This window comes from Pongo pygmaeus, chromosome 18 (assembly GCF_028885625.2).
Source record: "Pongo pygmaeus isolate AG05252 chromosome 18, NHGRI_mPonPyg2-v2.0_pri, whole genome shotgun sequence".
NCBI lineage: Eukaryota > Metazoa > Chordata > Mammalia > Primates > Hominidae > Pongo > Pongo pygmaeus.
In genome coordinates, this window is record NC_072391.2 from 52,184,898 (window position 1) to 52,210,702 (window position 25,805).

Sequence of the window (25,805 nt, forward strand, 5' to 3'; positions counted from 1 at the left end):
CACTGCAACCTCCACCTCCCAGGTTCAAGTGATTCTCCTGCCTCAGCCTCCCAAGTAGCTGGGATTACAGGCCTGCACCACCACACCCAGCTAATTTTTGTAGTTTTAGTAGAGATGGGGTTTCACCATGTTGACCAGGCTGGTCTTGAGCTCCTGACCTCAGGGGATCCACCCACCTTGGCCTCCCAAAGTGCTGGGATTACAGGGGTGAGCCACTGAGCCTAGCTGGAGAAATCTCCTTGACACTGAGTTAAGGAAAGAAAGCAAAGTATATATAAATATCTAAAAGTATTCAGTATTCTACAATATATATGTAATACATATAATTTTAAAAATCATACACTCACACACACACACCCCCTTACACACGGAGAACATTTCTGGCAGTGGATCCAAGAAACTACTAGCAGAGGTTGCCTCTGGGGAGAAAGGCAGAAGATACACAATCGTAGGAAGACTGACTTTTCATTGTATGCTCTTCTGTATAATTTTCACTAGGTGAATTTTTACTTTGCAATAATAAAAATAAAGGCAGACATTCATCAGCCCTTACTATGAGTAGATCTTGTTCTTGGTGTTTTATATTAACTCATTTTATTCTCGTAATAGCCCTGCCAGGAGCGTATTATTATTGTCCCCATTTCACAGACAAGAAGACTGAGCCATTGAGATATTAAGTAACTTGCTTAAGGCCACACAAGCCAGTAGATAGCAGAACTGAAATTTGAACCCTGATAGCCCAGCTCCCAAGTGCAGACATGTAACCTCTGTATTCATCTGCTGCTTCATAAAAACTGCTTGGCAAATAGATTGACACATGAAAAGGTGTGCCCTGGGAAGGAACAGGGAACAGATGTGCAAATGGTCACAGAAGCTTCCTTTCAGCTCCAAAGCCTTCAGCAATGAGAGTATATCGGGCCTGCTAGAGTTGCTTTGGGAGCAGGGAGTGGGGCCAGAGAGAGACCTGCCCATGCACGTGGCATAGCAGGAGGAGGTGCCTCTGGAATGGTGGGCTCTTGGAGGGTGGGGAAGGCATGTCCTCCAGGTTAAGGTCTAATGAAAACCTCTTCATCACCCACCAGCTGACCAGCCACAGAGGGGTGGGCAGGAGCCAGGACCCCACCCTACACTAAGGAAGAAGCTGATTTTCAGGACCTGCTTCTTCAGCAGGTGCAGTGGGAGGATCTTGGGTCCAGTGCTGCTTCTTCAAATTTCTAACCATTGGATAAGAATAAATAAACACAGTTGATCCTTGAACAACCCAGGTTTGAACCATGTGGGCCCACTTATATATGGATTTTCTCCCACCTCTGCCATTCCTGAGACAGCAAGACCAACGCCTCCTCTTCCCCCTTCTCAGCCTACTCAACGTGAAGATTAGGAGGATGAAGACGTTTATGATGATCCACTTCCATCTAATGATTATTAAGTACATTTTCTCTTCCTTATATTTTTAGTAACATTTTCTTTTCTCTAGCTGACTTTGTTGTAAGAATACAGCACATAATACATCTAACATACAAAATATGTGTTAACTGACTGTTTATGTTATTAGTAAGGCTTCTGGTCAACAGCGGGTTATCAGTAGTTAAGTTTTGGGGGAATCAAAAGTTATACACGGATTTTCAACTGTGCAGGGGTTGGCACCTTTAGCCCCCCTGTGTTGTTCAAGAGTCAACCTAAATAAATACATACATAGTCATAATAAAAACAGTAGTGTGACAGATTAAAGATGGCCAGAGATTCTTTGACATCCTTCCATGGAGAGGTGGGTTCCATGCTTCCTATTCTTGGACCTGGATGCTCTGTGACTGCTTTGATGAATAGAATTTGGTGGAAGTAAATTGTGCTAGTTTCCAGGCTCAGGCCTTAAGAGACCAGCAGCTTCCACTTCCTGCCTCTTGGAGCCCTGAGCCACCATCTTGTAAGAATTTCAACTACCCTGCTGGAGAGACCACATGGAGAGGAAAAAGGGCCCAGATAAGCCCTGTCTTCCACCTTGTCCGGACAAGGCACTAATAATGTGAGTGAAGGCATCTTGGGTCCTCCATACTAGCCCTGTCACCAGCTGATACCACCAAGCAATGCCGGTCATCTCCACTCAGAGCAAACAAATTGTCCTGCCAAGGCCTGCTCAAATACCCAACTCATGTAACCACCACCCAGTCAAGGGAGAAAATATTGCCAGAAATCCCAAGCCCCTGTAGTGCCCTAGACAATCACCACCCCTTCTCTGCCCCCAGAAGTAACCATCATCTAGGCTGTTATGTAAGGTTTTCCTCCCTTCTAAAAGTTGATTTTATCATCCACATACAGATACGTAAATATGTAGGTTAGTTTTATTCTTTTTTGAACTTCATATAAATGGAATCATACAATATGCATTCATTTATGTCTTGCTTCTTTTACTCAGCATCAGGTTTGTGTGAGTCATTCATGTTGTTGCCTATATCAATATTTTGGTCATTTTCATTGCTGTATAGCACTCCATTGTATGGGTACACAACAACATATTTATTGGTTCTATTATTGATGTTGTTTCCAATGTCAGCCTGTTTGGTACAATGCTGCTATGCTCGTTCTTGACTCTGTAGAATATAGACTCACATGTCTTAATATGTGCCAAGAAGTGGAATTTCTGGGTATGGTCTTTGCATATCTTTAACTCTTCTAGATAACGTCTTGCCTCAACTTGCAGTGCCACCAGTGGTGTCTGAGATTGTCATGTGAACTGTACCTCATCGCTGGTTTAATTTGCATCTCTCTGATGACTAATGAGGTCAGGCATTACTTTATATATTTATTAGCCATTTGAATTTTTCTCTTTTGTGAAAAGCCTGTTTAAATTGTCTCCCTATTTCTCAACTGACTATCTAGGATTTAAAAATTTTAATTTGTCTCCAACCTTTAAACAGTGAGAAACTCTATACTAAAATACAGATGTCTGGTTTCAATAGAGAAAAGGGACTCTTTGACCACCCCAGGCTGGTGTTTCTGCAAGGCAGTGATTGGATGGGAGTGAATAGTGGAGATTCCCTTAGGGTGTGGGTCACCAGGGTCCCAGGGTGCCTACAATGAGGGATGTTGCATTCATTCATGTGCCATGCTGTCTAGGCATTTAGATTTTAGACCTATGATTTATTGTCTCTGAGCTGTGTCAGACACCTCTATCTCTATATCCACCTGCTTTTTTTTTTCTTCTTTCAAGAGAGGGTCTTGCTCTGTTGCTTAGGCTGGAGTGCAGTGGTGCAATCACAGCTACTGCATCATCTACCACCCAGACTCAAGCAATCCTCCCACCTCAGCCTCACAAAGTGTTGGGATTACAGGTGTAAACCACTGCATCCAGCTTATATCCATCTGCTTTTCACCCAACCTGCTTCAGTGGGTTAATTACAGAAATGGCCCAATTTGTTCATGCCTCCTGTATCTTCATCCTTTGGTAGTGGGGCCGTGCCCTCTATGTGACTTGCTTTGGCCAATAGAACACAAGCAGAGACTTAAAAAGCACTTGTGGTAACACAAGCAGAGACTTAAAAAGCACTTGTGGTAACACAAGCAGAGACTTAAAAAGCACTTGCCTTCTTGCAGCTCTTGAAACCATATAACCTCGGCTAGACTGCTAGAGGATGAACAAACTCATGGAGAGAAGCCAAAGCAGTCCAAGGTGAGGCCAACATTATCCTTCCAGGCCCAAGTGATCCACTTGTCGACTGCAGACTCGTGAACATACCCAGTCAAGATGCGTCAAATCTGGCTTAGTCCAGAAGAAGTTTCACCCAAGCTCAGCCCAAATTGCTGTCCTGCAGAATTGTGAAATAACAAAGGTTGTTTTTAAAGCTACTAAGTTTTGGGGGGTTTTGTTACACAGCACATCAAAGTGATACACTTGCCAACTGAGTTTTCCACAAATCCCAGCAATGTCAGGGAGGAATACAGGTAAGTATTAAAAACCTGCTTCCACATCCACATCTCTACATGGAGCAATAACTATCCTGGGCCCTGGATCCCCTCCTCCAGGTGGCTGGGGGCCCAACTTGCCTTTCCCCACTGTCCCAAACCCGACTCCTACCCTCATTTACTCTCCTTGAATGCCTGGTTTATTGTGACCTCCTCATCTTACAAAGAGCCCAGGCAATAACCTAGTGTAATTGGTTAATATTTTCTCACCTTAATTAAAAGACCAAATGGGAATATTGGCAGCTTAGGCCCTTATTTGAAAATTGAGCCATATTCCCATTAATAGGAAAGTCTAATTAAGACATCCGTTAAAGGTCGATAACATTAACTTAATGGGGGAGAGCCAGAAGGAATTCAATTAGATTTTATTTCTGTAAAATTAATATTAGCAACTTAAAAAAAGTCTCCAATGCTAATTGTTATTCATAAAAAGCTCTTTGAGCATTAGAATGGGAGTCTCATTAGACTGTCTTAGAGATCTGGCTAACCTCAAATGGGCTTCTAGCAGAAGATGGAGAGTGGATACACTAAGTCTTGGACTGAGAAGATGCAATTCATGGCATCTAATCTGAAACCTCCCAATAGTCCTAACCCTAGAGGCTCCAGAGTGGGAATCTGGAGACCTGAGTTTCACTTGACGGACTTTGGCCAAGCCCTTTAGTTTCTACAGATTCAGCTCACTCTTTTTCAAATAGGGCAGCAATTACAATTTTGACTTGCTATTAGGTTGGTGCAAAAGTATGTGCAGCTTTCGTTATTACTTTAATGTCAAAAACCACATTACCTTTGCACCAACCTAATATGTCACAGGTGTCTCTTGAGACTGTAAGATAACGAGGATAAAGAGATAAACTTGGTGCAAAGCGAGGAAAGAGGAAGAAGGAGTCTGGATTCTGCCTATGCAATCTTTAATATGCTTCAGGATGGAATGATCTAGAATGTAGAGGGCACTCAATTAATGGCAACTTTTGTCTTTTTTTAAATTTTACTTTAAGTTCTGGGATACATGTGCAGAACATGCAGGTTTGTTACATAGGTATAAGTGAGCCATGGTGGTTTGCTGCACCTATCAACCCATCATCTAGGCTTTAAGCCCTGCATGCATTAGGTATTTGTCCTAATGCTCTCCCTCCTCTCACCCCCCACCCCCCAAAAGGCCCTGGTGTGTGATGTTCCCCTCCCTGTGTCCATGTGTTCTCATTGTTCAACTCCCACTTATAAGTGAGAACATGTTCTCATTGTTCAACTCCCACTTATAAGTTCAAATCCCACTTATAAGCGATGTTTGGTTTTGTGTTCCTGTGTTAGTCTGCTGGGAATGATGGCATCCAGCTTTATCTATGTCCCTGCAAAGGACATGAACTCATTCTTTTTTATGGCTTCATAGTATTCCATGGTGTGTATGTGCCACATTTTCTTTATCCAGTCTGTCATTGATGGACATTTGGGTTGGTTCCAAGTCTTTGCTATTGTAAATAGTGGGCAGCTTTTGTCTTTATTATGACAGCGGCTTAGGTTTTGTGAAAGAACATTGTACCAAAAAATTTACCAAAAATTATTTTTTGGTAAAAAAAAGTTATGTGTTCATTTACGCAACACAAGAAACTTTAACATGTAAAAAATAAAAATCAAAACAAAAATCATTCTAAATAGCCGTTGTTCACATTAGTGCATGTTGCTGCAGCTGTTCCTCTCCACATATGCACTGATGGAAAGGAGGGCAGACAAATAGGAAACCAGGCAGATGGATCCAAACAGAAGTGAGTTATAAAAATGGGCTCCTGTTATGTATTTATGTTACTTTGAATAAAAGCTATTGAATATATTTAGCTTGAATTTAATGAAAGAAAAGTAAATTGTTGTGAAACTATTAGTAAAAAAAAAGATGGCTGAGTATTTAATTTCAAGGATATTCATTCCGAAAAGAATTGGAGTTTAAGAAAAAAGATTGTGAAAACATTAAAAGTCTGAGTCTCTATCAGAAGGGGCATTTTTGGCTGTAAGTAATGGAAAAGTGACCACACTGGCTTAAACAGTAAGGGCATATTTGCGTTTACAGAAGTCTAGTGTTTGGCGGTTTCTAGTTATTCCATTCCATCAGCCAGTTCAATAATTTCATCGAGGATCAGAGTTCTGTTTCTCTCTGCTACCCTAGAGCTGGCTGTGTCCTAAGGATGGTTCCTCGTGGCTGTAGCATTTCTTCGTGCTAAGATAACTAACTTTACAGAGCCATGACTTACCTACTTTCTCTGCATTATTTGGGTTCTCACAACCACCCCAAAGGAAGCTACCATCATTATCTCTCTTTTATAGAAAAGGAAAACTCATTATTTAACAGGATAGCCTACCAAATTAAATGTTTCTTATTTCATTTAACTCATTTGATTAAACTGTATTCTAAAGCATTTGGGGTTTTTCCTCCTATTCACTCTGAATCCCGGCATATGCATTTGTAAATTGTGATGTCATTCGGACTATATTTAAGTTTGACTTGGCCACATTAACATATCCTAAGACTCAGTGCAGAGAAGCACGGCAGTACGTTCTTTGATGTAAGGATGGCATTAAATAATCATTTTTGAACCTGTGTAATAAAGCCTGAAAGCAGGGAAAATAATCTGCTTTTCCCCTTTTTTGTGTTGTCTGTGGGAATTGATTTGGGATTTTTTGTTTTGTGTTTTCGTTTTAAATGTAAACGGATAATCTTTTATAAGAAATAAATAGAATCGCTTGAACCAGGGAGTCAGAGATTGCAGTGAGCCGAGATCGTGCCACTGCACTCCAGCCTGGCAATAGAGTGAGACTTTGTCTCAAAAAAAAATCAAAAATTAAAAACAAATAAATAAATAAATAGAAGGTTTATTGGGTTCCTTTGTTCATAAACCAAAAGTAATAAATGAATCCCTGTATTCCCCACCCCCTCCCCCCCAGAAAAAAGGAAAGGAAGGCTCAGAGAAGTTAAGTAACTTACTCAGAGTCACACAGCTTGCAACTCACAAAATAACAATTCCAAAGACATATTCTGAAACAGATAGCATTATTCACCCTGATTTTTTACCCTTTGTTGGGTGACTACAGTACCACTCAGTAAAGGGGTGGAGTGTATTTCCCATCTTTGACTTTATGCTCAAGTATGTGACTTCCTTTGACCAAGATCATGAAACAGAAGTGACAGTGTGCCGGTTTTGAGTGTAGGCCTTAAGAGGTTTCATGTTTCTATTTTCTTTGCTTGTGAGAATATTCCCTGGCAAGTTCATGGGCCATTGCTATGAGAATGTACCCTGATTAGCTCACTGGACCAAGGAGGTTAACAGACAAGAGGAGCAGATGTACAGATCTTCAGGTAGGACAGACCCAGCTCCACTGCCTGGATCAGCTGATTCCTAGCTGAGCCACTAATATACAAACAATCTCAGCTAAAGGTCAGTGGAGCTGTTCCAGCCAATCCACAGAGGCATTAGCTAAATTAATACATATTGTTATGGGCCATATCAATAATACTTACTGTTATGAGATTTTGTGGTCATTTGTTACACAGCATTATTATGGCAATAGCTGACTGATACAATCTGATTCCACAGCATAGGCTCTTAACTATTGCTCCATCTGCCCGTGTTGTATGTGTTCCTGCCCTCCACTAGATGGATGCTGTTCTTCCTGAGTGAGGAGAGGGCTAGAAGCCGAGGAATATGTCTCAGAGCCAGGGAGCAAGCCTTAGGACTCAGGTTGACAATGGCTGCTTCCCTTGGGCACACAAGTAAGTAACCAGTCAGGGCTGAGCCTCTCAGTCATGCATTGCTATTGATCCACAGGGCCTGCAAAATGCTTGGTGCAATCTTGTCAGCAAGGCACACCTCTGACTTCCTTTGGAGGCCCCCTCTTTTTCAAAATCTCCCTCTCTTGTGGCTGGGCTTGCTTGTATCTGTGGAAACCAAGGCAGTACAGAGGGATGAGGCAGGTTCCAACTGATAGCTCACCAGGCTTGGGTCAGGAGAGCAGCACGGGTGGAAACTCTGGGCCTTGCAGCATGGGTTGGCAGCTTCTAGTCTCAGCACCCTAGAAGCACCTTCATTGCTCAATCCAGCCACCCTGAATTGCTTGCAGCTCTCCTGAACTTCCTGTATTCTCTCTCGGGGGCTTTGTGTATGCGGTTCTTTGTGCTGGAGCATTTGGTCACCCGGCGTCTTAAGTTCCCCAAAATAGATGGACATGGAGATACTTGTACAAGTGGCTTTCTGAGGAATGGTTCCCAGGAGCAAGCTGGTAGAGAGTGAGAGAAGAGGCTGAGCATTGCTGTGCATTCAGGAAGAGTCCAGCCTCAGCCTGACCCCATGGGGAGCTCTGGAGAGTGGATGGCACCAGTTTTCCCACCTTCAGGCAGGGAGGCTGGGCTTTTGAACCCTCACATCAGTCATTGACTAAATTCTGCCCTTCAGGGTGGTAGTGGGAGGAACACGGAATTTCTCAGGAAATCTGGGTGAAGTGGCTCCCTGCCTGGGCAGATGCTTTCCTGGAGAGGGGCAGTGGTGAGCCATTAGCAACCCCGCCTCAGTGGCAGGGGTTGCACCAGGGCCAAGTACTCCTGGCTAACTCCCCTCAGGTTTCAACTTTAATGCCATCAGTGTATCTTTGTCCATCAGTATATCTTCAGCATCCAGCACACAGTAGTTGAGCAGCACATTTCTGTGGAAGGAAGAGAGGGAGGGAGGAAGGAAGGAATGAATGAATGGAGGAAGGAATGGAGGGAAGAAGGAAGAGAGAAATGGGGGAAAGAAGGAGAAAAAAGAAAGAAAGAAGAGAGGGAGGGAGAAAGGAAGGGAAAAGGAAAGGGGGGAAGGGAGGGAGAGAGAAAGGAAAAAAGGGAGGAGGGGAGGGGTAAGGGAGGAATGTGAAAAATATAGGGAGATGGGTCATTGCCAAGTATTCTTAGAAGGAATGCTTAAACCCTGACTTTGGGAGAATAGGGTTGTCTCCAGGCCATGCTTAGCGATGTCTGCAAAACATGAACTGAGCCAGAATTAAAAATAACCAGAGGATCTGCCCCTGGTTCCCTGGGGCTCTGAGAACCATCAGTGTATCATCCTCGCTGGAACTAGGTACTGTTAGTTCAGAGAAACTCTGGCTTCTTCATTCAGGAGGACTCCTTGTTTGTCTATGGCAGCTCTGGCTGCCCCACCCCACCTCCAGGGCTTCTACAGACCCGAAAATCCAGACCTCAGCTTTCCTTTTCGTTTTCCTCCTTGACCCTCTTAGATGCAGTTTAGAGCTATAAAGCCCAGCACAGGTCATCTTGTGTAGCCCTCTCCCTGAACAAATGGGGAAACTGAGGCACAGGGAAGGCCACAGAATGATCCAAGATGACCCAGCAGCACAGGGAAGGCCAGAGAATGATCCAAGATGACCAAGCAAGCCAAAAGCGTCCCCAGGACTAGAATCCAGCACTGCTGGGCCTAAGCATGTGCTGCCTCCTCTGTCTCAGGCAGCCTCTGCGCTCTCTCAGGTTTAACTCTTTGAGATCAACCCCAGTGAATTTGATCCTGGAAGGAGGACCCAGGGGCAGATGAATTTGGCACTGTAGGGTAGTAGGGGGCATACACAGAAGGCAGGTGGGGGGCACCCAGCTTTCTGCACTGAGGCTTGATGTGCTTCCTCTGCTGAGGATGCCACTATTGAGCCACTGCACTCAGACCATAAGCACAGAGCCACAGACTTCAAGGGAATACCCTTAACGATCACTGAGCTCAATTCAGTCCTAGTATAAAAAGTAACCTGAGGCCCAGAGAAGGCAGGGATAGGACCCAAAGACACATAGTCGCCCAAAATGCAGAACCAAGGCTAGAATTGAGCTCATCTTGCCTGCTAGTCTGTGGTTTTGTGGCAAAAACTACCCATTGCCTATTCAAAGTCACCACTCATGCCCTCTTCCCTCCTGCTGATCCAGTCCCAATCCCTGAGATGTGAGGCGCAATCTGCTAAGGAAGGCTTACCTTAACCAGTACAAAGATGACATCTCCTTAGGACAAAGCTTTTGCCTTGATCCTCTTTTTTTCTGCATTGGATTCAGATGTGAAGACTGTGGAGCCAGCAGCCATTTTGGGACCAGGAGGCAAAAACATGTGGTCCAAAGTCAACCTGCTAAGGATGCTGGAACTGGAAGATGAAACAGATCTTAGACCTTGATCACATAATTGAGTAGCTGAACCAATGCCCCAACATGCCATTCTTTAAATATGTTGTAGAAGAAAACCCCCTATTAATTTAGATCACGAGTAGTAGGCTTTTCTGTTCCTTGAAGTTGGGAGCATTCCTTACTGACAAAGACATTTTCCACCCTATTTCTTAACTATGCTTTGAGGTAGCCAGATAACATACCAGCATGCCCATTTCATGGATAGAGAAATTAGTGAGTCTATGCATTTCCAAGCTATCCTCCCTTGGATCCTTTCAAACTCCAGATTTGCAGAAAATCCATGCATTTCATTTGGTCCCAGGCTTGCATTACAAAGTGGGAGGAAATGTCTTTTTCAAACAAACATTGTCCCAGCACATCGTGTGGGTCCTGGGTTTGCAGGAATATCAAATAGCACTGAATTAGGCCATGGTTTGGGAAACCCTGGCTGCCGCCCCACTAGTTCTTCTGGGGCTTCATCCTGGGAGTGCAGTGGTAGGGCCAACAGTGGAGGGTGAGGAAGCCGGATGGTCTCAATTAATTAACAAAAAATGGCTTCATTTTGAGGGGAAAAAAACCCTCCCCATTGGAGACTTAGCTGTATAAGAGCTACTTCAATCAATATGCAGTAAGAAAGTGACGGCATTGGACATAAATTTCCTGCCAGCTGACTGTCATTTCACCGTGAGGCCTGATATTAAAACCAGATGAAATTATAGAGTGCCCAAGCCTCAGCCACTTCTGCACCTCTGGAGAACAGGGAACCCAGCTGCACCAACAGCTCAGAGAAGCTGATCTCCTGGGTGCCCCAGCTCTGGTGTCTAAATGGCTTTCCAGCCTAGCCTCACCTGGCCTCAGCTTGGCTACGGCCGAGTCTCATTTAGAGGAAGATGGGATTCTTTCTGCATTGCTTAGACGAGTTGCTCTTAGAAGACAGAAGTTTCCTCTTGAAGCAAGCTCTGAGCTTCCCATCTTGCAGAGCCTTTTTATATATAGGATTCACATGTGAAAACTCTGTGTATGAGTGAGTTAATTCTGGCTGTTGTATAAAACACACACTAAAATGTCAGTGTCTTCATATGATAAAAACTTATTTTCTCACTTTCATTATTTAGTCTAAGGCAAGAGATCCTGGTCGATAGATGACTTCCACATGGTGATGGGGACAAGGGCTCCTTCTATATTTAGGCTTCGTCCTCCCTAGCTCCTCTATATTAATCCACAGATGAGCAAAAATAAGGTAAGGCAGGCCTGTTTCTTGAGTTGTCTGGGAAATAGAAGTTAAATAACTTGCTTGAAGCTCTGTAGAGTCCCACAGCTAGACATGCCCAGTTGCATGTTCCACAGGTACCTCGAAGGACATTTTCATCTCCATCCACCTCCAACCCACTTCTCTCACTCCACATAGGCAGTCCCGGGTGGTTGGCTTTTGTCAGCCCCAGTCTCCAAGCCCTTGGGTCATCTGGGGCTGGCTGTCTCCTCACTTCCCAGAGCTCCTTAGCCTCCAAGCGTGATATTCTACTGCATTGTTCATCTCATCTATCTCCTGTGCCTGTAAACCTGGCTGTACTTCCTGCCTCCATGGAGACCACAATTGCATTATGAGCATCTTGAGGCCAACACAGCACGCATCCATGGTGGTGAGCGTGGGCACTGATACTTGAATACTGAACAATGCAGAAAGTGTCAATCTGCTGCTGTGACCCAGAATGATGATCCAACATATATCCCTTTCTCTCTCCTTGAGAGGCCATGCGGCAACGTGCTCAAGGAGTCTGGGATTCTGAGTTCACCCCCTGCCTCTACCACCTAGTGACTGAGTGATCCTGGGCATATCAATTAGCGTACCTAAGCCAAAGCCTGCTCATCTGTAAAGTGGGGATAAGATATTCCTACCTCATAGGGCTGATAAGAAGAGTCAGAGAGACAATGATACAAAGCACTGCCATGGTGTCTGGTGCACTTTCAAAAAACACGGTGACTGTCAGGCATTTGCTCCAGATGTTCCCAGCTGTGTTCCATTTGCCCCCACCAGACCCAGTCTCCACCCTCTACACCTGCTTTCTGGCTTGAGAGAATGGAGTCTATGGACAGCAGCAACGGCTCCCTCGCCTTCTAGCTTCTGGTTGGGTTTAGCCAATACAAGGCCCCAAAGGGCTTGTGGAGGGTACAAGGAAAAACAGGTTGGAATATTTAACCCTCCAGCTCCCCATACTTGGGTCGCCATGCACTGGCTGTACCCTGTATTGAAGGCAGCCTTCTCTGTACAGCCACATCCTGCCTTCTATAACAGCTGCTCCTTCAATTCTACCTCCATGGATTCCAGCCCCTAGGTGCCACCCCTTGCTTTTTCAGGGTCCTCAAACCTGTCCATGCCTTTGAAAATAGTCCCTTTTTTAACCTCACTTCCCATTACTCAGTTTGGTTGCGCTGTCTGTTTCCTTCAGGGCCCTGACCAATTCAGCATTGTTTACTTCTTTATAGCATTTTATATTTTTCAAGCATTTTTCCCCACTCACAATCACAATAAGTTTTCTCCAAGTTTCTTCAAACTCCCACTTGACAATAGAACAATCAAAAACCCAGAGAGGTCGAGAACCTTTCCCAAGGTCATGCAGCTCAGGAGCAGGGAGCCCAGTGGGCAGATGCAAAAGCCATTACCACTTCCTCCGCTCCATTTTCTCCGGACTGAGCAGCTCCGTGGGGTAATAGGCTCGTTTCCCCCTGGGTCAAGAGAGGAAACTTTCTGACACAGATGATCAGAGGAGCTGGGTTGTGGGAGAGACTTCGGGCGAGAGCAAAAACACAGCAAAGGATTCAGAGCTAGAGATGGGGTTTTTAATAATAAATAAACGCCAAAATTGGGCCTACACATGGAAGGCTTGGGGAGCCTGCAGCCAGCATGGGGTGCTCAGGAAGCCGCCCACTCTCAGCCTACGGATTCTCTGGTCATTGTCCAAATGGTCAGTGGGACAGAGTCTTGAGGGATGATCTTCAAACCCCAAAGGGGAGGGGAAGAGAATATTTTAGGATGATCCCTTCTTTCATACAAATAAAGAGGCTCTTAGAAGTTGTATCAAGTGTCTGAATTTCCTGACTGTATATTAATCCGCTTTCATGTGAATTATACAATATTGTCATGGAAGAAAGGAGCAGCTGGATGTTGGATGGGCAGCCCTCAAATCAAAGAGGACCCATGCTGTGCTGTAGCCTCTGCAAAGAAGCTCACGGAGGTTGGGCTGCCCCGTGGCGCCCTGTCTTCCTCCCACCCATGGGGCAAACGTGCCCAGAAGGAGCCAGGGAGGTCCAGGGCCAGTGGTGAGGATGGGGTGAGCTAGAGGGTAAGTTAGATGCCTCGTCAGAAGGGGCCGCTCCAGAATTCAGGTCAATGGTTGCTAGGTTGACATTGTAGCCCCAGTGAAACAAGACCTTCTGAGTTTTCAAGACAAACCAGGAGCCCGGGGTTCTTTTGTTTTGTTTTGTTTTTTGAGAGGGAGTCTCGCTCAGCCGCCCAGGCTGAAGTGCAGTGGCGTGGTCTCGGCTCACTGCAACCACTGTCTCCTGGGTTCAAGCGATTCTCCTGTCTCAGCCTCCGGAGTAGCTGGGATTATAGGCACCCGCCATCATACCCGGCTAATTTTTGTATTTTAGTAGAGATGGGGTTTCACCATGTTGGCCAGGCTGGTCTTGAACTCCTGACCGCAGATGATCCGCCCGCCTCAGCCTCCCAAAGTGTTAGCATTACAGGTGTGAGCCACCGTGCCCAGCCAGGAGCCCAGGTTTTTATGAGAATTCTTCCAATCTTTATATGTTGGCGACAAATTTTGATTTCTAGGAGATATTATGCAAACCAGCAAAAGCTGCTGCGGGTTGCTCATGTGTGACCTCTGCTGATTCGCTGTGTCAGAGGGGTTCTACTTTGAGCCTTGGGAAAGTAGCAGCATTTTTGACTTGGCCTGAAATTAGACTACAACCTTCACCTCTGTCTTTCTCTCTTTCTTTTTACCCTTACCAGATGCCTCTCCCCACTGCACCCAGTTTCTGAGTGTGATAAAACCAGCACTGGGCTAGAGCTGTGTATTTGGAGATGGGGCCTCTGAAGAAGTAGTTAAGGTTAAATGAGGTCTTAAGGGTGGGCCCTGATCTTATAGGATTAGCATCCTTAGAAGAAGAGACACCAGACAGAGAGCGCTCTCTTTCTCTCTCTCTCTCTTCTCAAGCACAAGCTGAGGAAGGGCCATGTGGAGACACAGTGAGAAGGTGGCCACCTACAAGCCGTGAAGAGATTCCTCCCCAGAAACTGCCATGCTGGACTGTGATCTAGAACTTCCAGCCTCCAGAACCAGGAACAAATACGTTTTTGTTGTTTACACCCACACACCCATGGTATTTAAGGATGGCAGCTCGAGCTGACTAAGACAGGGTCCAAGCACTTGGTTCCGGTTGCTCATGTCCCAGGGACTCACATTTCCAATCTGCCTTCTGGGGGTCATAGCCACCTCTCAGGGCTTGCTGATGGGATCGGTGGTTGTGAATGTTCCTTGTCAGTATGGAGACCCATGACCACGTAAGAGAAGCGGGCAACTCGTGAGGACCTCAGCTATCTGATAGCATGCAGCAGGTATGACGATCCATCTATGTACTCAGATGTGCAATGGGGGTAATCTTGTTCTTTCAAAACTAAATGAAGTTTCCATCCTTTTCAGTGGCAGAAACTTATCCTCAGGGTATTTGGATTTTGCCCCCATCTCACTCAAGGTTCAGCCAGGGGAACAGGAGCTGCTGTGGGTATTTCCAGTAAACATGATTTTAACTCAGGAAATGGGAAAATGTGCAATTCTTAAAAGCCAGTGGGTAGGGGTAGTGATGGAAGCCAAGATCGGGAAGGTTACTGATGACTTTTAAGAAATCTGGAAATTCAGGAATTGTGAGGAAGCCTCTGCCCATGACCTCAGCTGCCTGTGCCCCCAGTGCCTGGGCTTCTTGAGGAGGAATTTGGGTATCATGGAAAGCCAGCCTGCTGGTGTTCACGACTGTGTAATTCCTCCTTCCCCTCCCCTCCCTCCTCAGGGGATCATAATGCCCCTCAAGGGCTTTTTTTATACCTGAGTCCTGGAGCTGTAAAATGTGTTCTCCTGCAGCGGCTGCAGAGATAAAGTGCCAGGCCCTGAGATGTGGTTCAGGCTCCAGGTCCAGCCAGATTGCCTGTCCCTGAACCTGAACTCTTTTTTGGTTCAATCTGGGCTTGGACAAAGCCAGCAGGCAGTCTCTGGAGGTTGATCGTCTCCTACTGAGCTGAGGATCCCTCTTGCTTTGCAATTTGCAGCCAGATAGTCTCTCCTATTTTGCTTTTCAGGTTTCAGCCCTGGGATCCCCAGCTACCTACTACTCGAGGTCTCTCATAGGGTCTTTGCAGAGCCTCCAGGGGGAGGGGTCTTCTGCCCCTGCTGTTTACTTGTATGGGTTATTTTCCTACACAAGCCTTTTCCCCATGCCCCTCCCTTGACACAATTGCAGCTAAACCAAGTGGCTAACTAAAGTGATGCAATCCTTTCCCCCTCCTTTCTTTTCTTTTCTTTTCTTTATTTTTTTCTATCTAGGAGGCAATATTCATAGTAGAAGCCATGGAAAGCTGTGGGATTGGCCAGACCTGGATTGGAATCCTGGCTGTAACTTTGGAGCTGTGTACTTTGGACTTCACTAATCCAAGCTTCAGTTTCTTCACCTATACACTGGGTTCCTGAGCCACGAGATCGGAGGGAGAAGAGCTCATGGATGAAATGCCATCACTTGCGCTGGTCTCTTCCTGGGATTGGGTCCCCTAGGCCAGGTTCAGGACACTGGAAAATGTGGCAAATGCAGAGACGACTCTGACAGCAGACCCTAACCTTTTTGGCACCAGGAATGGGTTTCATGGAAGACAGTTTTTCCATAGGCCAGGATGGGGGGAAATGGCTTTGGGATAATTTAAATACATTACATTTATTGTGCACTTTATTTCTGTTACTATTACATTGTAACATATACTGAAATAATTATACAACTCACCATAACGTAGAACCAGTGGAAGCCCTGAGCTTGCTTTCCTGAAACTAGACGGTCCCATCTGGGGGTGATGGGAGACAGTGACGTTCAGCATTAGATTCTCACAGGGAGCATGAGACCCAGGTCCCTCGCATGCACAGTTCACAATAGGGTTCACGCTCCTATGAGACTCTAGTGCTACCCTGATCTGAAAGGAGGCAGAGCTCAGGAGTTAATGAGAGCAATGGGGAGTGGCTGAAAGTAAAGATGAAGTTTCCCTCGCTCACCTGCGCTCACCTCCTGCTGTTTCTGGTCCTAACAAGCCAGGGACCGGTACTAGTCCATGGCCAGGGGATTCGGGACCCCTAGTTTGGGGAACATCTTTGAGCTCCTTCCCTCTTGGCTTGAGTGACGTAGAGAAGCCCATGGGCTGGGATTTAGACAACATGCTTGCCCAGGAGCATTGCAATTGCTTTATGTGGGCCTTCAATGCGCTTGCAGAGTAAGCTCCACAAATCCTGCAGCCAGGCGGTGAACCCAGGCTCTAGGAGTAAGATGCAAGAGCTGACTTCTCTGGTTCTGAGCTTAAGCTTGTTATTATTGTCTGCTCAGACTGGTATCTACACGATAACCCAAGAGCTAGAATACTCAGGCCAGTGGGAGAGGGGAAAATCCCCAACATGTGTCTGTTGTCAGATGATGACTAAGCCGCCCTCATCGCCACCAGGCCTTGTCACGGTGGAATGATGTTTGTCAGACATGGATTGTAACCCTAAGGTTATCACAGAGGGCCAGGGGATAGATGAACGGTGTTTGCACTAACACCTTTGATCACTTCATTAGCCGCTTGGGTTAGCTGCAATTGTGTCAAGGGAAGGGCATGGAGAAAAGGCTTGTGTAGTGGCATGGACATCTGCAGAGGTAAATCTCAGAGATAGACCTTTCTAGCTCCAGCCAAGGCGAGAGGCCAGTCTTGAGCAGACCAAAGCTCTGCCACAATTCTTTTCCACAGAGGCTGATGGATTGAGACATATAATTAATATATGTCTATATATTTATATATAAAAACCTTTACAAATCACATCCCTCGAGCCAGGTCTTTAAATAATGGAAGACGGTAGATTACTGCTTTATTAGTCCCTTCCAAAAGCTTATAAAAATTATCTTTTGCTGCTGGGAAGACATTTTACCAGAATTTATGGCAACTCAGAGAGTCTTGAGATATCAGATTCAGAAACTAAAGGTGCTTTCTGTGGCTGTTTCTGCAGCAGACAGGCCCTGCTCTCCCCTCTCCTTGTAAATTAAAATCTTGAACATTATCTGCTTTATGAAATAAGACACTTGGCTCTCCTATCTCGAGCCTGCTTTTTAATTAATATAGACTTGAGTAGGCAAAAGCCATAAACATGAGTGAGTGGCTGTGGCGTGTGAGAATGGGATGGCAGAGGGAGACACATGGAATCTGGAAAAAGAGAAAACCCAAAACATAAGTCTCTAGGGGCAAGTCTCTGACTTGGGGGGTAAACATTTCACTAATGGCTTGGAGAGATTTGCCGCCTTTGCATGTTTTCTGGCCAAGGCTGGAAGGCTCCATTATTTATTAGCCAGCGTTCTCCAGGGTCTGGTATCTCCCTTACAGAGGGTTGCTGAGCTGGGTATTTCCAGGTATCTATCCCCTGTTAGGGGAACTCAGGATCTGCCCTCCAAGAGCTTATATCTGGAGCAGCACCCCTCAAGTGTATTCCTGACCCCGTGCTGAGCCACAGACCTTTGTAACTGGCCCACCACAAGATAAAGTACAGAAACTGTGAGTAACGCTTAGCAATAACCCATAGTTATTTGGTATTGCCATGGTATCCGAGGGTCTGAGCAACGGTCTCCTCTCACTGAACAGGATTCAGACAAGCTTGGATGTTCTTCATTTCATTTTCCTACCAATGCTTTTTAAAAATTCTATTTGGCAAAGTTCATGAAAAATGATTTCATTTTATAGTCTCTGGATTATTTTCCAGATTATTACTTCAGATTTTATTATTTTTTAGAATATCTTAAAAATTATTTTATATGCACTAGGCTACTTTCTAGAGTATTTCAGCTCAACCTAACCTGATTAACACAATTTCACAGCTTCCAAAACACTTTTTAAAATCATTAATCCTGCCGGGCACAGTGGCTCATGCCTGTAATCCCAGCACTGTGGGAGGCTGAAGAGGGTGGATTGTTTGAGCCCAGGAGTTCAAGACTAGCCTGGACTACATGGCAAAACCCCCATCTCTACAAAAAAATACAAAAATTATCAAGGCATGGTGGTGCATGCCTTAGTCCCAGCTACTTGAGAGGCTGAGGCAGGAGGATCATGAGCCTGGGAGGTCAAGGCTGCAGTGAGCTGTGATTACACCACTGCACTCCAGCCTGGGCAACAGAGCAAGACCCTGTCTCAAAAATAAAAATTAAAAAAAAAAACCATTAATCTGATCTTCACAAGAGCCCCAGGAAGGAGGTCCTACAAAGACTAGTGTTCCCAATGGATATGTAAGAAAACTGAGATTCACAGAAGACAAATGATTTGCTCAGAATCACTCAGCTTATTATTGTCTGTGTTTTTCGCCAGGGCTGTCCTAACAGGCAAATATCTCCTAGTGGTTTTGCTTTGCATTTCCCTGATGACTAGTGATGTTGTGGGCATCTTTTAATAAACCTCTTGGCAGTTTTTATGTCTTTCTTGGAGAAATGTCTACTTAGGTCCTTTGCCCAGTTTTTAATTGGGTTATATCTTTTCTTGCTATTGAGTTGCAGGTATTCCTTATGAGTTTTGGATAATAACCCCTTATCAGATCTAGGGTTTGCAAATATTTTTTTCCCAACCCATAGGCTGCTTTTTCATTTTGTTGCTTATTTCCCTTGCTGTGTTGAAGCTTTGTGGTTTGATGTAGTCCCATTTCTTTATATCTGCTTTTGTAGCCTGAGCTCTCGGTGTGATGTCCAAGAAATTATTGCCAAGGCCAATATCAAGAAGCATTCCCCTATGTTTTCTTCTAGGAGTCTTATGATTTTGGGATCTTGTGTTTAGGACAAGCAGTAACCAGTGTCAGCAAGGGTGTACAGAAAAGGGTACTCTTGTATGCTACTGGTGCGGATGTAGATAAGTACAGCCATTATGGGAAACAGTATGGAAGTTTCTAAAGAAATTTAAAACAGAGCTACTGTAAAATCCAGCAATCCCTCTTTTGTGTATATATCCAAAGGAAATGAAATCACCACTTCGTAAAGATATCTGCACTCCTGTGTTCATTGCAGGACTGTTCACAATAGCCAAGACAGGGGAAATTACCTAGGTGTCTGTCGATGGGTGAATGGATACAGAAACTGTGGTATGTACATTATTATATATGTGTGAGATATATATTTATATATATATAAATTCGGCCTTTAAAAGAGAGGACATCCTGGCCGGGTGCAGTGACTCACGCCTGTAATCCCAGCACTTTGGGAGGCTGACGTGGAGGATCACCTGAGGTCAGGAATTCGAGACCAGCCTGACTAACACAGCAAAACCCCGTCTCTACTAAAAATACAAAAATTAGCTGGACTTGGTGGCGCACACCTGTAGTCCCACCTACTCAGGAGGCTGAGGCAGAAGAATCGCTTGAATCTGGGACAGGGAGGTTGCAGTGAGCTGAGATCACGCCACTGCACTCCAGCTTGGGCGACAGAGTGACTCTGTCTCAAAAAAAAAAAAAAAAAAGAAGAAGAGTTCCTGACATTTGCCACAACACAAACGAACCTGGAGGACATTACGTTAAGTGAAATAAGCCAGACACCGAGAGACATATACTGCCATCTCACTTATATGTGGAATCTAAGAAAAAAGTTAAATATATAAGACAGAGAATGAAACAGTGGTTACCAGGGGCAGGGTGAGGAGAGGAAGTAGAAGATGTAGGTAAAGGGATATAAAGTAGCAGACACTTACGATGAGGAAGTCTAGAGATCTAATGTAGGAGATGAGTAGTATAATTAATAGTGTATTGTATTCAAGATTTTTGCTAAATAAGTAGATGGTAGCTGCGCTGGCCACAAAAAAAGTGAGTAGCTATGTTAGGAGATGGACAAGTTAATTTGCTTCACTATAGTTATCATTTTCTATCTATAGGTATCTTACAACATCATGCTGCATGCCTTATATGTATAATACAATTTATTTTTAAAAAAATATATTAACAAGGAATGAACCTGGGTAAAGAGTATGTACTTTGCATCATTCTTGCAACTTTTCTGTAAGTATAAAATTGGTTTCAAATAAAAAGTAAAAAAAAAATTTAATCACTCCGGTTATAAACGGCAGATGTGGGATTCAAACCTAGGCCTCCCAGCTCAGATTCAACACTAATTCCTAGCTAAGGCACATTGATATGTGAAGAGGCAGTCATTGGATCTTCTTTCCTAGGGATTTTTCTGGTTTTTTTTTTTTTTTTTTTCATGGAGGAGGTGAGGGTAGGGATTTTTTACTTTTTAGTGGAGACAGGGTCTCACTATGTTGCCCAGCCTGGTCTCAAACTCCTGGCCTCAAGGAATCCTTCCACCTTGTAATCCGAAAGTGTTGAGATTACAGGCATGAACCACCATGCCCAGCTGGGTATTTCTGTTTTAAAGGGGGTCGTTGCAGATACAAAACCTATGTACAAGGCTAGAATTAACCCTGTGCTTACCAACAAGACAAAAAGCTTAAAGTGAGAATTTCTGGCAGGGCTATAGGAAGTGATTTGGAGGTAACTCTGTGAGTGTCAATAAGATGGAAATGCTGCTGCCTGCTGTGCCACACCAGGAAGGTAGGCCCTATGACACCCATTTCCTGAGCAACTCCTGCTCAGGCCACTGGGGAAGGGTCTCAGGCATGGCTTCTGCTGAGCAGGCTGAGGCCAGGCAGCTGCCCTGTCAGACAAGCCGCATGCAGGATTACAGGCAAACTCCATCTGACCTTGGCCAGGGCTGCCTGGTGTCTGGTCCCACCTCTTTCCCCAGAAAGGGTGTCGGGCAGCCTTCCAGGATGAATCTTTACTTCTTTTAATAGAGAAATAGGAAATGAGCCTGAAGAGAAAGTGAGGAATTATTGCTGCATTTAATGGCTCCAAAAATATCTCACTGGGGTTGGCTGTGAGTTCACTCCTAGGTGCTGATCCAGTGTTCCAGGGAGAAATGGCCAGACCTCAGGTGGGACATAGAAAACCAAAATGACAAACCAAGCTGAGAAGTCTGAGAAGGGATGGCTCATGCCAGGCCAGCGCAGTGAGGGCCAAGGCCGAGATCCCCTGGCTGGGCTCAGCCCTGGGCACTGCAAGGCTCTCAGGACTGGATGGGTGTGTAACCCACTCTGGGAAGGGTCTGACGTGAGTCCCAGTTCTGTCTCTCCCCGAATTCACAACAAAGTCCCGGCCACATCCATTTCCATCTTCTCTCTAAGCCTCGGCACCCCCATCTCTGAGAAAAAAAAGAGTTTTATTCTTTCTAAGCTCCCTTCTGTAGGAGACACCATTGATTGTCTTCCCAGATCCCATTGCCCTTGTTTTCCTCCCTACAGTTCACGTCTTGTTCAGAAATCCACCCATCCCATTGCCGGCTCCAGAAGTGGACTCCTGCTTATCTGAGCTGATCAGCATGTGGCATTCTGTGGGATTCGTGTCGCTCTAGAGGTGGACATATGTCCTAACTTGGTCCACCGAGGTCAAGGAACACCTTGTACTAAGAGGAAAATACCTACTCTGTATCCTGGAAAATTTGGGCAAGGAAATGAGGAACTTCAACCAATGCTACTATCATTCTGAGAAGCCAAGGGGATGCAGCCTCAGTGTGGTGGCCATGAGAATGGGCCTCATAGACCTCCAACTAAAGTCAGCTTAATGACCAAGAGCCCTGGCTGCTCAGTAATCCTTTGCCACATTTGTGCCAAAGTCACGCTACCCACTGGCTGCTCCTGGCCAGCGTGTGGCAGTGATATCCCATCAGGCCCATTCCACTGAGGACTGTATGATGGTGTTTTCCAACCCACCAAGGCTGCACAGCCATCTAGGACACTTCCACCCAACTCTCCTTTCTCCCCCACCCTTCCCCTGGTTCCCTTGGCATTCACTTTTTGGAGGCTATCTCCAGTGGTGCCAGGAGTGGTCTGAGAACAGAAGTGGAAAGATGAGGATTTGAGACTGGTTCACCCAGCTGGTGGCAGAAAAGGACGCCATTTGGGTTGGTGGGTGGGAGGACATGGATAGCCCCTGACACAAAGCGGTGTCTCGATTGCTGAAGAATTCACCAGGGACGACCTGGGGAAACATCCTGGTGGAGGGAAATGGTGTGCCACGTGGAGTGGTTCAGACATTTGAGAAACGTGGGGCAAACAGTGCCTATGAGGACGTGGAGTTGGCTGGTTAGTGCTAAGTAGTTTCACCCCTACAGCCTTGCAGATGGAGAATAAGAGGGCGATTCACAGGCAGTTAATGGCGTGGGGTAAGAACCCAAGTGCTTTGGAGGTAGATCACCAGGAGACCCTTATCACCTACCCAGAAAGGGCAGACAGCTGAGTGAAAGGTGGAGGACTCTGTGGTTAGAACTGTACAACCGCAGAGATGTTGGTTCTGTTACACAAGGTGGTTCTGTTATGCAAAGGCCAAGGAAGCCCTGGTGGGAAAACCTAGGTCCTGAAATACGGAATGAGGACATCTGAATAGATGCCTCTGAGAACATGGATTCTGCAACCCCCATGGGCTCTGGGGGGCTTGCAGGAATGGCTATGCTTCCCTAATAAGAGCTGGCATGCTACAGAAGCTTCTCCCCAACACTGGAACAAGGGCTTCCCTGGGGAGCTGCCCCTACCTCCTCACCCCGGCTGCCAGGCCAATAACTGGAGGCAAACTCCAGCATCACCACTAAGCCTGGAATGGAAGGGAAGGGACTGGGCACCTAAATGGATGCAAAAATTAGCTGTGTGTCATGGCACAGGCCGCAGCCTGGCGGTGCTCCCGAGACTGGCTTTAAGGGTTCCTTTTCAAGGGGGCTGGAGTATGAAACTAGATCAACAAGAATTCATTGAATTGAGGGCACTTTCTTGGGGCACAGGAATGTAACACCCTGGCAAGGACCTCAAAGGATAGGGCAAATGCTACCGAGGTGGTTGTTAGAAGCCTAGGGAAAGGCAAGTCTGATGCTCAGCAATGTGGTAATGCCCCAGTTGCCCTGGCAGATGAGAAAGGGAAGTGGGGAGGCAGAGGGAAGTGGGCTTGCTGACGTGGATATATTATGGCAGGTCTGAAGACCCACCAGGGGATTTAGCTCCATGACAGGGCTCAGCAGGTACACCCTCAACCAAGGCCATGAGGAAGGCACCAATGCGAGGACAAGCAGCCTTCCTAAGCTCAGCAGAGGTTCTCCCCTGCAGACCTTTAACCATGAGACAGGGACTGACCAAGATTGCAGCTGCTGTGCCTGGAAATCCATGGCCACCTTTGTACTCAGGCCACTCTTCCCATCAGTGAATGAGTGTGGCAGGGATACTGAGGAAGGCTGGTTCCAGAGAGACCCAGGATGCATCGAACGGCGGTGACTTTGGCTAGAAGACTATCCGATAGCCTTTCTGAGCCTTCTGTTGAACTGCACTGCAGTCCAGGCTGTCCTTATCCAACCTCCCTTCCCTCTCTCCCTCCATGGATGTTGGACTTGCGTTGCACTCTTCTCTAGCTCTCTCCCATCTCCTCTCCAAGATGGTTTTCTAAAAACTTCCCTGTGCATTTGCTTCTCAGACCAACACAGTGAAGAGGAAGCAGGCCAAGGAAGGCCAAAAAGACAGAGAGAGAATCGGGTGCTTGAAAATATCACTGCACTGTTGAATCAACTGGCCCCACAGCCCTTCCTACGAAATCCCCACAGTGGTGGCATGAGAAGCTGCTATGAACCAGGAAGAGTTAGTTCTCTGTCCATGGAAGCGAAATCAGCCTGTTACAGCTGATACAGTATACCATTGCAATCTTTCGTGAGACTTTGAGGCTCATACTGTATATTACCATGGTTCAGCCCCAGTCTTTTCACTCCCACTTTATGGCTATTCTCCCTGCAATACAAGGCTCTAGAAAGTGATTTTTCCAAGGGACGGGCCTTTCTTCAGCAAAAACACACAACTCTATAGACAAAAAGCCACTCATGGGTAAAACCAGTGAGTCACCGAGGGCTACTAAGACTTGGTATTTATAAACGAAAATCAGCACGCTAAGAGAGTTTCCTGAAGGCCCGATTCAGCATCTGGCTAAGAAGTCAGAAGGCCATGCAACCCTTGGCAACATCACAAAGTGCTGCCACATGTTCCCACAGGCAGAGACGTCAGAGGCGAGATGCTCAGGCAGGATCGTTTCAGACCAGGGCACCATTGGGGCTGCCTTGGGCTGGTCTTGGTTTTCGGTTGCTGCTATTCTTACATTTTAATTATGAATCGCTGTTGGTTTGGTGCCCTCTTCATCAGCTCAGCTTGTGGTGGGTTGTTGGTTAACCCCACAACATGTAGAGATACATATTTGCACCAACAGAGTGTGGGGCCTATCATTTTCCAATAACTACTAGACTCTGAAACATGTAGGTGTTGCAGTCTGGTTGTGAATCATCCATGCCTTTATTTCTATAGCAGAGGTGTACATGAAGATTCCCCAAGTGCTTCTGCGAGGCTTTTCAATGTGACCCCTTCCTTCTGGCTTGGGGATAGGGTGAGACTGATGGTCTGATGACTTTGGTTTGGCCCATGTGGGCTGTGGATGCAATGGTTGGAAATTAGTGCTCTCTAGAAGATCCAGGGCTGGGACTGAGGTCCTGGAGGGTTAAGGAGGGAAGGCTGGAAGAAACAGGGTTCTCAACCCTCCACTCCCACTTCCATCAGAGAATCTTCATGGTAGGTTGCCGTCTGTGACCTAGTCTTGTGAGGCTGAGTGGGACAGCGTGGAATCAGGGCAGCAAGCCACAAATGTATCATCACTGATGTCTGCTGGGAAGGTAACCTGATTCTGTATCATTACTGTGGCACCCCAAGTTTAGGGCATCCTGGTAGCAAGCAACAGAAATCAAGCTGGGTTGACTCAAGCAAAAAAATCAGTTTGTTAAAGGGATACTGAGTAGTTTACAGAACAGACAGGAGGGTGGACAGTTTTTCTTGGAGTTAGGATGAGAACAAAGGTGGCTTAGAACACCAGGCAGAGAATTCTATTCCAGGTATCAGTACTACGATGATGGTGATGATGATGATGATGGGCAGTGTTTGCTGAGGTGTCCTAAATACTTGATGTGTCTTTACTATTTAAGCCTCCAACAATCCTATGAGGTAGGGATCATTATCATTCCCACGTTGCAGATGAGTAAACTGAGGTACGGGTAAGTTAAATAACTTGCCTAAGGCCATGCTGCTGATAGATGGTGGAGCCTACCTTGGACGGGCTCTGTCTTTCCACTGAAGGACATTGCTCTCAAGCAGCTCCCCTCTCTCTCAACTCTCTCCTTCAAGGTTCTAGTTACAGAAGGAGCAGGACTGAAAAGAATTAAAAAAAAAAAAAAAGGTTCTAGTAACCACGCCAACCACCTCCTCCTGAGGCCGGAGTCATAGCAGCCTCTCTTCCCAGTCCCAGGTCCT

The 25,805-nt window shown here is 45.8% G+C and overlaps 1 long non-coding RNA gene across 1 annotated transcript; it reads right to left on the bottom strand.

Moving 5' to 3' along the window:
• Positions 1-2,325: 2,325 nt before the first annotated feature.
• On the bottom strand, positions 2,326-11,697 carry LOC129015389 (uncharacterized). The gene is made up of 4 exons (XR_008494553.2): positions 10,978-11,697; positions 9,948-10,110; positions 7,466-8,643; positions 2,326-3,803 (listed from the first exon to the last, which is right to left on the bottom strand). It is a non-coding gene; the product is annotated as an uncharacterized LOC129015389 (long non-coding RNA).
• Between the last annotated feature and the right edge of the window lie 14,108 nt (positions 11,698-25,805).